The sequence below is a fragment of the Pongo abelii genome, chromosome 5 (assembly GCF_028885655.2).
Source record: "Pongo abelii isolate AG06213 chromosome 5, NHGRI_mPonAbe1-v2.0_pri, whole genome shotgun sequence".
NCBI classification, from domain to species: Eukaryota; Metazoa; Chordata; class Mammalia; order Primates; family Hominidae; genus Pongo; species Pongo abelii.
In genome coordinates, this window is record NC_071990.2 from 11,433,354 (window position 1) to 11,447,437 (window position 14,084).

At 34.8% G+C, this 14,084-nt stretch overlaps 1 long non-coding RNA gene across 2 annotated transcripts in view; it reads left to right on the forward strand.

Annotated features, from left to right (window-relative positions):
- Positions 1-14,084, forward strand: part of LOC129059878 (uncharacterized) — a 117,465-nt gene that overhangs the window by 89,893 nt on the left and 13,488 nt on the right. The window contains exons 2-4 of one of the 2 annotated variants that reach the window (XR_008525990.2): positions 7,932-8,134; positions 8,501-8,602; positions 11,966-12,065. This is a non-coding gene — a long non-coding RNA (uncharacterized LOC129059878). Of the gene's footprint in view, positions 1-7,851; positions 8,135-8,500; positions 8,603-11,965; positions 12,066-14,084 lie in introns of those variants that run through there. The other variant, XR_010140575.1, reaches the window with a different exon arrangement.

The following is a 14,084-nucleotide window of genomic DNA, read 5'->3' on the forward strand; positions in this document are numbered from 1 at the left end:
ATACAACAAGGTACCAATGAATGTTTGCTACATAAGTAAAGTTCCATTGGAACAAATACCCTGCAGCTTTAAATAGGGGAGCTGTGTAATTTTAAATCTAAGATCTGCTTACTACTAAATCATCAGCTAAGGGAGATTCTACTAAATCACCAGCTAAGGGTGTTACGACAAGAATTGTCAGAGCATGAAAGGAAAAAGAAGGCAGCAGTTGAAATGCTAATAAATCATTAGGTTCCTATAACTCTTTACAGAGACATAAAGCTGCTCTAATCACTTATCAACTAGCCTTTGAAATTGGTGGCTGGCACAAATTATTTCCACTATATTTATATATTAAGACTTCAGTCTTAGCAAGATATTTCAAAGTAAGTATAGGTTATCTGTCCAAAACTTAACGGAGAAGAACATTTTTGTAGTTCTTGGTTGATATTCTGACATCTAAGATTATTATTTTCAGTTGTCTAAAAGCAGAGGGTAATCAAATCTGTTGAAAGGTATTACTTTTATAGCACTAACTATCTTGGCAAAGAGAGAGGTTACATATACTGAAATATGATTACACGGTTGTTTTGGAGTTGTGTCTGGAGATGTTCTGTTTTCCTTTAAATAACAACAATGAAGAATATTATATTCTTATATATACAATTTCATCAAATACTTGTTTCAAATGTCTGTAAGAAACTACCACAGAGTAGTTTTATAAAAAGAGCCCTGGAGAGAAATTTTAAATTTCAATTAATTTAAACCTGGATTCTGTCTCTGGATCATCCAACTGCCAACTTGAAACCTTAGTCAAGTCATAATACTTTCAGCTAAAGGAAGACAATAAAGCTACTTCATAAGGTTGTTATGAAGGCTAAATAATGTCATTAATAATAATAATATTAATAATAAAAATAGAGTGAATTATATGTATTGGGGACTTACCATATGCTAGACACTCCACATTTTGTATTTAATTCTCACACAACCAAATGAGGTAGGCCTTATTATTACCCTTTTTGAAAGATGAGAAAACTGGAGTTTAGAGAAATTAAGTGTATTGCTCAAGGTCACACACAGTAAAGTAGTATAGCAAGAATTCAAATCCAGGTCTCTCATACCAAAATACAATTGTAATTGTAATTGCATTTCTTCCCAAATACATGTAAAGTGCCTAACAGAATGTCTGACATATATTAAATCATCACGATGTGCTAGTTCCTTTTGTTTCTTACTCTACATCCTCTAGGACATCTCAAACATGCTATCAAATTTAACAACCACCTAAAATATATTATGCCATCAAATCTGCATTTCCAACTCAAACCACCTTTCTCCAGTCTCAACAACTATACATCCAGCTTCCTTAAGTGTCCAACAGGCGTGCCAAATTCAAAATGGCCCCATACAAACTTATTACTTTTCTCTTAAATGTGCTCCATTTATGATCCCCAAACAGTGAATATTACCATTTATTCAGATGCCTAAAATAGAAATATGAGAGTCAGGGCTTTTAAAAAATAGTTTTGTAATCTGATTTAAGTCTTCAATGCTTATTGACATGTTTATATTTCCTAGGATGACTGATTAAATCTTTCTAATCATTAAAAATTCAGCTTACATATTATCTCTCCTTTGGATCTTTGTAATATCAATTAAATAGTATCACTTCTGTTCAGCTGCCGTACCTTGTATATAACTCTATTTTTGTTATCATACTATATTTTAGTGATAAATTTTCATATTTCTCTGTTCTCCTACACTAACACAGTACATCTGAACTTTTGGGATGATAGAAATGTTCTATATATGTGCTGTCTACTATGGTAGTCAATAGCTACATGTGGCTATATATTGAGCATTTGAAATGTGGCTAGTGGTATTAACGTAATACCTGTCTGTCAACAGAGGAACTAACTTCTTAATTTTATTTATTTTTACTTAATGTAAAAATAATTTTAAAATAGCTACACATGGCTAGCAGCTACCATAATGCACAGTGTAGCACTTGACTCTGAGCTCAGTGAGGGCAAATACCATATCTTACTCACTTTTATCCAATGCCTAGAACATAGCAGATCCTCAAAAAATATATGGAGAATGAGTGAATGAATGAATAAATATTTTACAGTGGTAGAATAGAGAAAAATCTACTTATCATAAGCACCAGGGAACTATTACATAGAGGTACTGTGAAAACTAATAAACACTGATTTCTTGGTGAATAAAAACTTAATGCAAATAAGTTTCCAAAATGAAATGGAGAAGTAATTTCTATCGGGTCAACCCACTCTCAGGTAACAAAAATAAGCTCCATACAAAATATAAAATAGAATTGGATTAATCTAAAGGCACTCTAGAAGACGTGAAAGAAATTGGAGGTAAACTTATACTTGAAAGAAGGAAATGGCCATGTAGTTTTCCTGTTTTGATACAACATTTTGCTGGAGGGTAGGCCCTAGTTGCAGCTTTCTTGGTGGGTAAAACTCCAGTAGAAATCCAGTCTTATTGGCTTGGAGAACCACAGGACAGATTTTGGAGGCCATGGCAGCTGGAGAGTGAGGGAGAAACCCACAAAAGGTAAAAAGCCATGGGTGGGGTGGGGCAAGGGGGATTCTATATATGAACCTGGATAAAATCTCTGGCTGATCCCTGTACTACATATGCATAGGTATAACTCCAAATAGGCCTTATGAGTCTAAAATAACTGAATTGAGTTTTCAGCTGCTCCACTCCACAAAAAACAGGATTGGAGTTTAAATTAAAGTTAAATTAATTGCCTGCTTAAAAACAAAAACAAAGAAAACAAATTCCTCAAAGGGACATAACAGATTCCAGTGTCCCTACAACACATCATTCATAATATTCATGTGATCCACAATTACTAGATTTATGAAGAAACAGAGAAATGTGATCACAAGACAAAAGACAAATAAGTGAAGACTGACTCTGAGATGACCCAGAGGTTGGAATTAGCACATAGGGATTTTAAAACAACTATTATAACCATTCCAAGGATTTAGAGAAAAACATGCTCACAATGAATGAAAGGAGAGAAAATTTTAGCAGAGGAATCAAAACTACAAAAGAGAAACAAATGAAAATCCAGAAATTTTTTTTAAAACCTGTATTTAAAATTTGCAAGATAACTTTAACAGTAGATTAAAATGAGAAAGTCAATAAATTTGAAGATAGAGCAATAGAAAGTACCTAACATAAAAAAAAACAAGAGAAAAGGTTAGAAAAAAGTAGTCTCAGTGATCTATGGAAACAATGTGGAAAGGTCTAACATATGTGTAGTTGTAGTCTCAAAAGAGGAGAGAGAGCAAAAATATTTGAGAAAATAATTGGAAAAAATTTCCCAAGTTTGATGAAAGGCATACATTTACAGATATAACTATAACAAACCCAGTGAAGCCCAAGCAGGAAAAATACAAAGAAAACCACATGTATGCATATTAGAATCAAACTTCTCAAACCATGGTTAAAGAGAATCTCTTGAAAACACCAACAGATTAACCACAGATTAACACATTCCATAATGTGGAATGATATGAAATAACAATAATTTCTTGTCAGAAACAATGGACACAAGGAGACAGTGGAATGACATTTCTAAAATGGTGAAAGGAGGAAAAAAGTCAACTAAATGCAAAAAAAATCGTTTGAGGATGAAGGCAAAATAAAGATTTTCAGATAAATGAAAACTAAGATAATTTTTATTAGCAGACCTACAGTACAAGAAACACAAGGGAAGTTTTTTTTTTGTTTTTTTTTTTTTTTTTTTTTTTTTGAGACAGAGTCTTGCTCTATTGCCAGGCTGGAGTACAGTGGTGCAATCTCAGCTCATTGCAACCTCTGCCCCCTGGGTTCAAGCGATTCTCCTGCCTCAGCCTCCTGAATACCTGGGACCACAGGTGTGAGCCACCACATCCAGCTAACATTTGTATTTTTAGTACAGACGGGGTTTCACCATGTTGGCTAGGATGGTCTCGGATCTCTTGACCCCGTGATCCACCCACCTCGGCCTCACAAAGTGCTGGGATTACAGGCGTGGGCCACAGCACCTGGCTAGAAACACAAAGGAAGTTCTTCAGGCAAAAGGAATTAATGCCAGGTGGACACTCAGTCTTTAGAAAACAATGCAGTGCCCCAAATGATATATATGTGGCTAAATATTAAGATTGTCCCTTTCTCCTAATTTGTTATAAATAAACATGACTAAAGAAAAATCTATATTTGCTTTAAACCCCACATTGTATTGTGGGATTGATAACATTTTTAGATGAAGTACATATGACAACCAAAACAGAAGAAGTAAATGAATCTCTATTTTCAGAAAGATTCTGCTTTACACGAAGTGGTCCAATATTAAATCTAAGTAGGCTGTGAAAAATCAAGGATGTAAACTGTGACCCCTAGAGCAACCACTTGAAACAATACAAAGTTATATAACTAAAAAGTCAACCTTCATTAAAACATAATTCTCAAAAAAATTGAATTGAACAAAAACAATTGAGACGGTGGTAACAGAGAATTTAAAAACAAAAAGCAGGCAGGACCAACAGAAAATAGTAGTAAAACTGTTGGTCTAAATTCAACTCTATCAATAATTTAATTAAATGGAAATGAACTAAATGCTCCAATTATAATTCATAAATTCTCAAAGGAGATAAATGAGTAAGATTCAACATAGTTTCTCCATAAGAGATGAACTTTAAATATAAAAATACAGATATGTTGAAAGCAAATGACAGGAAAAGATTTATTATGCAAACTGTAAGCCTAAGAGAGCTGGATTGGCTATATTAATATCAGATGTAATAGATGCTACAAGACAAAAAGTAAAAACAGACATACTGTAATAATAAAAGGATAAATCTGCATAAAGACACAATAATTATACATGTATATGGGCCTAATAAAACAGGTTTAAGATACATGACATGAAAGAGTAACATAATTAAAGGGAGAAAGAGACAACTCCACAATGATAGTTGGAGACTTTTTATGCCTATTCTGCTTATGTAATATAGTTTGAGATTTTAACATTTAATAACAGTGATTGGCAGAACAAATAGATAAAAGAGCTGAATAATGCCTTCAATCTCCTTTACCTGATTGACATTTATAGAACACTACACCCAACAATTGCAGAATAAACATTATCTTCAAGTAACATGTAAAGTTTACCAAGATAAACGAAATGCTGGGCCATGAAACAAGTCTCAGCACATTTTAAAGGATTAAAATAATGCAGCCAATGTTTTTGGACCACAGTGGAATTAAATTAGAAACCAAAAACAGTAAGATGTCAAAGGAGGATAAAATTCACATATCTGGAAATTTAAAAACATATTGTCTATAATCCATGGGTCAAAGAAAAAAGTCATAAGACGTATTAGAAACTATTTCAAACTGAATAATAATGAAAATATATCAAAATTTGTGGAATACAGCTAAAGTAGTGCTGAAAGAGAAATTTATACCTTTTAAATGCTTAGGATAGGAAAGAAGAAAGGTATACAATGAATGACATTTGTTTCCACAGTAAGATCCAGAGAAAGAAAAGTAAATCCAAAGTAAGTAGAGGGACAGGGTGTGATGGCTTATGCCTCTAATACCAGCACTTTGGGAAGCCGAGGTGGGAGGATCACTTCAGGTCAGGAGTTTGAGACCAGTCTGGCCAATATGGTGAAACCCCGTCTCTACTAAAAATACAAAAATTAGCTGGGCGTAGTGGCACATGCCTGTAGTCTCAGCTACTTGGGAGGCTGAGGCAGAAGAATCTCTTGAACCCAAGGGGTAGAGGTTGCAGTGAGCTGAGATCTTGCCACTGCACTCCAGCCTGGGCTACAGAGTGAGACTCTGTCTCAAGACAACAACAATAACAACAAAAAACAAAGAAAGTAGAAGGAAGGAAACAATAAAGATATTATAAGAGGAGGAACATATGAAACAGAAAACAGACAAATGATAGAGGAAATTAATAGGTATAAAACATTTTGGGGTTTTTCTAGGGGAAATGACATTAAAATTTATAAACTATACATAGACATCCAGAAAAAAGAGAAATCACCAATATCAGGAATAAGTATGTGAATATGTTACAGATCCAACAAATATGAACAAGTGTATGCTAATAAATTCAACAACTTAGAAGGAATGGACATATTTTCTGAACAATACAACTTACTAAACTGACACAAGATGAAATAAAAATTCTTAACTAGTCCTATATATATATAAGAAATTGAATTTGTTATCAAAATCTTCCCTCTGAACTCTGTTAAACATTTAGGTAAGAAAAAAATAACAATGTTACACAAATGCTTTCAGAAACCCTGGAGGAAGAAACACATCCTAGTGTATTTTATGAGGTCAGCATGATCCTGATACTAAACTTGACACAGACATTTCAAATAAAGAAAATGAAAACACTGGTCATGTTAAGTTGATTTTCTTTCCCCATCACTAACAGGAAGGCAGGAGGGCCTGAGTTTGCAGATAGGGAGTGCGGGCTAGCTGGCTGGTAGGGCTACAACATCAAACTTGTATGCAGTTCCCAACTGCACATGGAAGAAAATGAAGCCCAATCTGGCCTTCAGGTTACTACAAGACGTTGAAAGAAGCCTGAGGTGGGTGAAGAAATGTAGAAAAATTAACTTACAAGATAAAACACCTGATTGGCTGAGTAAACATTATTGTCAAACACTTTGAGAACTCTGTGATTTATAAAACTAGTACTTATAGGAGAGTTCTTTGCAATTATGCTATGCCAGCAATGGTTGATTTTACTGGTCATCTGAACAATCCACATGGTGGACATTGAAAATAAATAAGATAATTGAGTGATAATTAAATCAGGACACAAATGGAAAAAATGATGAAACTTCTGAACAGATACAAACCAATAAACAACGGCAATACGCAGAACTCCAATGCAGAAGAAGAAAGTGAAGAACAAAATGAAGGCATTTCACCCCAAAATTGTGAAGAGAATAAAAACAAAAATTACTTAACATTTTTATTTGAAGTTTGGTTTGTACAAAATACACCTTTGGATGAAAATGAGGCTGACCAAATCTCAAAGAGTTTCTTTTCTCCTTTTAATGTTTAAGCACTGCTGGAGTGCAGGGTACTTTCTGGTGAGGCAGTTATGAGAAAGTTCTTTGAAACACATTATTCAGTTTGAAGACGCAACAGAAACAGGTGCTTGAGATCTACAAGAGCTGCACTGGGAAGAAACGGGGAAGTGAGTGATTCACTTCTTTCCTACTGTCGCTAATATGGAGGACATAGCTGAGAAAAAGCAATCACTGGTATTGGTGAGGCTCACTGATGAATCTCAGGGCCAGAGAGAAGGATGTGGGATTTCTCCCTTCTGAAGCTGATGCAGGAAGTTTGGCTGTGAAATGTCACACTACAATAACTGAAAAGTGGGAAATGAACAAGGAATTCTGGTGTGACCTGGCTTAGATTATGTCTAGTAGACTTTCTTTCAAAATGGCAATCATGGTAACTAGAACTTTAGAGAAATAATCCCAACATATCTACACACCTTGCTCTTCCCCTGCCTTAAATATGTAGAAGTCGAAATCAGTTTTCTGTTGTGGGAGGATCATCTATTGCTTTGGGAGCAATTAAAGATGTTCTTTTTTTCTGTTGATCACAAGTGCTTTAGAGCTCAATAATATAATGTCTGTCCTCTTTCAGAACAACAAAGAAAAGGCAAATGAACTGAAGGAAATCTGCTATTCACAATGTACAGGCATGCATGATGCTTTTGAAATGTTTTGCCAGCAATTGTTTTGTGTTTAGATGATATAAAGGTTGACACAAATGTTAGATGGAATACCTTTATAGCTGGTTGAGCTTTTGTTCTCTGTAGTGCATTAACGTTTTGATTTAATTATAAATCGTTGTTCATAAAAGTATCCTATTTTCAGAAAGACCATTTGGAAAAAATCTCCAGGGCCACACCTCCGATGTCTTCTTTGCAATAGGCAGCTTGACTGCAGCATTGCATTACAGAAAGAGATTGAAGATATTTACATTTATTGTAAATTTTCATTTGAGGAAGCCGCAGGGTTGACAACCATACTTGATGCTGAAATGAAACATTCTGGGAAATTCCTCAAGGCTCAGCAAGGTAATCTAGAATCTAAATTAACCACAGAGAATTACTATAAAGAAATAGTGCTCCAACAATGAGGCACATTATTCAGGACCTTAAAGACATTTTCTTAGAACAGTACCTCACAGTTCCTAAATGTTCTTAAACAGTCAAAAGCAGTTCACTGGTGGCCTCAGTCATAGAACAGCTTACACTGAACACCATGCCAATGTGTACTCAGCTGACTTATTCAATCCTGATACATTCTCTGCCAACCTTCATTGTTGGAGGTTAAGGCCAAAACACAGAAAAAAAGACAAAGAGCTTCCACCCACCACGTATAAAACTCCCTATTTATCTCACTTAAAGTTTTTTTTTCTTACTGTCTACATGTTACTGAAGGTCCTGTGTATTCTTCCTTTTGATGAAGTTTGAGAATGAAAGCTATGAAATTGGATGAAAGCATCTCAAACCATAACTAAGAAGCACTTCAACAGACCAGAGGTCAAGTAACTTTACACTGCTTAACATAAATGTTGATATAAAATAGGATCTTAATTTAACAGTAGACACATATATAAAAAAGCTATACATAAAGCCAGAACTTCCTACAAGTACCTAAAAACCACTGAAAATGCCTAATAGTTTTTCTTTTTGTATCTGATATTTAGAGGAAAAGCTGTGAGTTGTATTTTGGCCACTTAATCACTGAACATTTACCCACGTACCTTTCACTGAATATATTAAACACTAAAAATCTGCTGTTGAGTGGCCACTATTTGAACTTTCTTTCTTTGAAGACTTTTCCTTTCAGAATATAGCATTAAAAGAACATTCCATTTCTGTTGTTGGCAAGCTAGGGATATTTTAGTAAAGTAATTTTGAGCATAATGTCATGAATCTAATTACCAGGTATTATTAAGTTACCAGTTCTTTTAAAAAGTAAATGTTAAGGAGGTGTGAGGAGAAGGAATATATTTTATAAAATATTACAATAAAGCACAGGATTGACCATTGACTAATGGGTGTTTTAGTGTATTGTTAGAAATATGGAAGGAAATTACCAACCAGCAGCAGAAACTGTGAACTCACCAAACCAAGATTTCAATGTAGATTTCTTCTTTTTTATGTGGCCATAAAGGCAGAATTAGAGTTTGCATAGAAAGTAATCCAAAGATGTTCCACATCTGGTTGTTTACATTCATTTGTTGGGTTTACATCTTAACAAGTTCAAAGGAAGACGTACAAGTGACCCAGAAACATATTTTAAAAAAGTACAACATCACTAATCATCAGAGAAATGCAAATTAAAACCACAGTGAGATATCATCTTACACTAGCCAGAATGGCCATGATTAAAAAGCCAAAAATCCAACAAGTGTTGATGAGGATACAGCAGAAAGGGAACACTTATATACTGTTGGTGGGAATGTAAATTAGTACAACCTCTATGGAAAACAGTATGGAGATTTCTTAAAGAACTAAAAATAGAACTACCATTTGATCCAGCAATCCCACTACTAAGTATCTACCCAAAGGAAAATAAATCATTATACTAAAAAGACAACTGCACTCATATGTTTATCACAGTACTATTCACAATAGTAAAGTTATGTTATCAACCTAAGTATTTATCAATGGATGAGTTGACAAAGAGAATATCATATTTTATATATATATATATTACTTCTCAGCCATAGAAAAGAATGAAATTATGTCTTTTGCTCAACAAGGATTGAACTAGAGGCCATTGTCCTAAGTGAAATAACTCAGAAACAGAAAGTCAAATACTGCATGTTCTCACTTGTAAGAGGGAACTAAACAATGGGTACACATGAACATACAGAGTGGAATAATAGACGCTGGAGACTCTAAAAGTGGGAGGGTGGGAGGAGGATAGGGTTGAAAGATTACCTATTGGGTACAATGTTCACCATTTGGATGACAGGTACACTAAAAGCCCAGACTTCCGCACTATGCAATGTATTTATGTAACAAAACTGAACTTGTATCTTCTAAATCTAAATAAATACATACATAAAACCCTAAAAATCTCTAAGTAAACTAAGAAAAGATGGAAATTTCCTTGACCTGATAAAGGATATTTATGAAATTCTTATAGTTAATATAATGCTTAGTGGTGAAAGACTAACCATATTCCCTTCAAGATTGGACTCAGGGCAAAGATGTACCCTCTTAATGTTGTAATAGAAGTCCTAGCCTATGAAATAGGGCAAGAAAATGAAATAAAGAATATAATGTTTGTTGATGTAGAAAATTCTAAGGAACATATAAGCAACCACTAGAACTAATAAGCAAATTTAACAATATTACAGGATACATGTCCAATACTCCACAATCATCCTTTTATGTACTAGCAGCAAACAATTGAAAAATTTTTAAAAATCCACTTACAATAGCAATTAGAAATATGTAAAATACTTACAAATAAATTAAATAAAACCATACCAAATTTCTACACTAAAAATTACAAAACATTGTTGAGATAAATTAAGGAAAACCCAAATAAATGAAGATATATACTATGTTCATGGATTAGAAGACCCAAACAAACATGAGAAAGAAAAAGAAAATTGAAAGATTTACCCTATCTGAATTCAAAATGTGCTAAAGTTAATCAAGATAGTATATGGTATTGGCATAAGGTCTAACAAATATCAATGGAACAGAATAGAGAGCTCATAAACAGACTCACACTTACACACTCAATTAATTTTCAACAGATGCACCCAAGTAATTATACTGGGGGCAAAGGAAAATTTTTTCAACAAAAGGTACTGAAACAATTGGATACTTAAATGGAAAAGTTTATGCAAAAGGAATCTGAATGTTCAGTGGTGCTTTTGTCTGGTATGATAATCTGATGTGTTATCCTTTCCTATTTACATATTGGTAATGCAGTATCAGCTAATCAAAGCACTGTTTCACTAACATAGTGATATTTCTACTGCAGGGGTACTCTTTTTCTTTTTATAAAAATAATCCTTTTAAATTATAAAAGCAACAGATTTTCACTAACAACAGCTCCAAAAATAACATATAAAGTAAAAATAAAAATAAAAATAAATTACTCGTCATCACACAACCCAGAAATCACCAAAAGTGACATTTTGAGGTAGTCTTCCCAAAATATTTTCTTTTGCCCACAGTATATTACTGTGGTGGTCTTCCTAATCTTCTGAATATGATGTCATAAAATTTGTATCATCTCACACAAGACCATAGGAGACGGGAAAAAAACATTTGGATAATGCATTTTTCAACGTAATATTAACTTGCATTTAATTTTTTTCAAGACTTCTTTAGATTCAATTACTTTTGTATTCATGTACTATGGCAATATTAGCTTTCATTTCATGATTTCTGCATTTTCATTTACTGAAGACATAAATTCTAATTTTAAGTTATATCCGAATTGTACTTCCAATAGACATCTATTTCTGAAGTATCTGCCAAACTTATAATGACTGTTCTTTTATGAAAATAACTCTATTCCCCTATCCAAAATGTAACTTTAATGTTAAACAAGCATGACTCAAGGAATTAATTAAGAAACAAATTTTTTTTTGTCATCTACTGTCACATTAAGTTTATTTTGTATGCTCATTTCTTCCCTTGCCTCTGATGAAATTTAGGGCAAGTCACAAAACTGAACATTTCAACATTATGGTTAAAACCACAGAAGCAGTCTCCAGGCAACCAAATTTATAGTAGATAATCAGTTCCATGGCCACAGTTGATTGTTCAAGTTCTGGCAATCTGATTTAATTTGGGCAATTAGGCTCTCACCTAAGAATTTCTAAATTAAGTCCAAGAGTAAAGTTTGTCTCTTCATGTGTCCTGCAGCCATAGCCCACTTTGTAGCCTGAAGACCAGAGAAAGGAAGTCTTTAAGGGGAAAGAAGATAGGAGAAGATGCAAAAAGGAGAAGCAAAGATGTACAAACGGTACTTCCTGGATTCTGTCCGCTGTCAGTTGCTGGTTTCATTTCCTTCCAGAACTCCAGTTTCATTCCTGCCTTTTGATTCTGTGAAACCCCTCAATCATTATAATGTTTAAAAATACCCAACTGCAGGTTGGACATGGTGGCTCACGCCTGTAATCCCAGCACTTTGGAAGGCTGAGGAGGGCGGATCATGAGGTCAGGAGTTCGAGACCAGCCTGGCCAACATGGTGAAACTCCGTGTCTACTAAAAATACAAAAAAATGGCCAGGCATGGTGGTACGCGCCTGTAGTCCCAGCTACTTGGGAGGCTGAGGCAGGAGAATCACTTGAACCTGGGAGGCAGAGGTTGCAGTGAGCCGAGATTGTGCCACTGCACTCTAGCCTGGGTGACAGAGGAAGACTCTGTCTCAATAATAATGATACCCAAATACCAACCTTTCTTTTTTTTTTTTTTTTTTGGTCAAGTTGAGTTTCTGTTAAAAAGGCTCAAATAATGCAAAAATTAATATGGCTTGTGGGAGGTTTTCTCCTACGAACAACCAACCAGCCTTAATCATGGTCCATATACTTTTGGCTTCACCCATGGTGATAGCCCCTCTTTTATCTATTCCCTCAATCTGAGGGTACATTTTATTTTATGTTTAATAATTTCAACTTTTATTTCAGATTCGGGGGTATAAATGCAGGCTTGTTACATGGGTATATTGCATGGTACTGAGGTTTGGGGTATGGATGATTCCATCACCGAAGTAGTGAGCATAGTATCCGATGGGTAATTTTTCAACCCATGCTCCATTACCTCTTCCCTCTAGAGGTCTCCAGTATGTACTATTCCCATCTTTATGTTGATGTGTACTCAGTGTTTAGCTCTCACTTATAAGTGAGAACATGTAGTATTTGGTTTTCTGTTCCTGCATTCACTTTCTTAAGATAATGGCCACCAGCTGCAGCCATGTTACTGCAAAGGACATGATTTTATTATTTTTTTATAGCTACATAATATTTCCTGGTATATATGTACCACATTTTATGTATCCAGTCCACCATCAATGTGCATCTAGGTTGATTCTGTGTCTTCACTATTGTGAACACTGCTGTGATGAACATATGAGTGCATGTGTCTGTTTTGTAGAATGATTTCTTTTCCTTTGGGTATATATCTGGTAATGGAATTGTTGGGTCAAATGGTAGTTCTGTTTTAAGTTCTTTGAGAAATCTCCAAACTGTCTTCCATAGTGGCTGGACTAATTTACATTTCCATCAACAGCGTGTAAGCAATTACCTTTTCTCCGTAGCCTCACCAGCATCTGTTATTTTTTGACTTTTTAATAGTAGCCATTCTGAATGGTGTAAGATGGTATCTCACTGTGGTTTTTATTTGCATTTCTCTGATAATTAGTGATGATGAGCATTTTTCCATATGTTTGTTGGCCACTTACATGTCTTCTTCTGAGAAGTGTCTGTTTATGTCCTTTGCCCATTTTTTAATGAGGTTACTTGTTTTATTTCTTGTTGAGTTGTTTTAAGTTCCTTACAGATTCTGGATAGTAAATTAAGGGTCCATTTTAGCTGTAAACTTATGGTGCTTCCTGCACACTCACCAAAGTGCTGAACGTAGAACTACTTAGACCATTTCTGCTCTCATAAAAGTTCAGTGTCAAACTTTTATGTGTATTTTTCTGACTAGAGAGAGTAGATTGTCAGAAAATGATTATGATTTGACATTCGGTGACTTCTTTAGATTTTTTTTTTTTTTTTGAGACAGAGTCTCATTCTGTTGCCTAGGCTGGAGTGCAGTGGCGTGAGGGCAGCTCACTGCAACCTCCACCTCCCATGTTCAAGCGATTCTCCTGCCTCAGCCTCTGGAGTAGCTGGGACCACAGGCGCCCACCACTACGCCTGGCTAATTTTTGTATTTTTAGTAGAGACAGGGTTTCACCATGTTGGTCAGGCTGGTCTCAAACTCCCAACCTCAGGTGATCCACCCGCCTCGGCCTCACAAACTGCTGGGATTATAGGT